Genomic DNA, 588 nt, shown 5'->3' with positions numbered 1-588 from the left:
AAAGGCTATCCTTGACATTTTTATTGAAAATATATATGCAAAACATTATTATAAATAACAGAAAGCAAATACTAACAAAAGAAAATGACGCTTCAAGCAGAACACATATCATGTGGTGAATAAAAATATAGCTCCAAGTAGAGTTACCGATGGACAAAGACGAAAGAGGGGATGCCATCCGGGGCATCCCCAAGCTTAGGCTTTTGGTTATCCTTGAATATCTTGGGGTGCCATGGGAATCCCCAAGCTTAGGCTCTTGCCACTCCTTATTTCATAGTCCATCGAATCTTTACCCAGAACTTGAAAACTCCACAACACAAAACTCAACAGAAAACTCGTAAGCTCCGTTAGTATAAGAAAATAAAACGACTTAGGTACTGTAATTAACTCATTCTAAATTCATATTGGTGTAATATCTACTGTATTCCAATTTATCTATGGTTCATACCCTCCGATACTACTCATAGATTCATCAAAAATAAGCAAACAACACATAGAAAACAGAATCTGTCAAAAAACAGAACAGTCTGTAGTAATCTGTATCAAACGTATACTTTTGGAACTCCAAATATCCTACCAAATTAGGAA

General features: G+C 35.4%; 1 pseudogene; it reads right to left on the bottom strand.

Moving 5' to 3' along the window:
* The window catches only part of LOC119347728, a 17,152-nt pseudogene extending 17,011 nt beyond the window's left edge, over positions 1 to 141 (bottom strand).
* Between the last annotated feature and the right edge of the window lie 447 nt (positions 142 to 588).

This window comes from Triticum dicoccoides, unplaced genomic scaffold, assembly GCF_002162155.2.
Source record: "Triticum dicoccoides isolate Atlit2015 ecotype Zavitan unplaced genomic scaffold, WEW_v2.0 scaffold74517, whole genome shotgun sequence".
Classification (NCBI taxonomy): domain Eukaryota; kingdom Viridiplantae; phylum Streptophyta; class Magnoliopsida; order Poales; family Poaceae; genus Triticum; species Triticum dicoccoides.
This window is presented reverse-complemented; position numbering and strand designations above follow the sequence as displayed.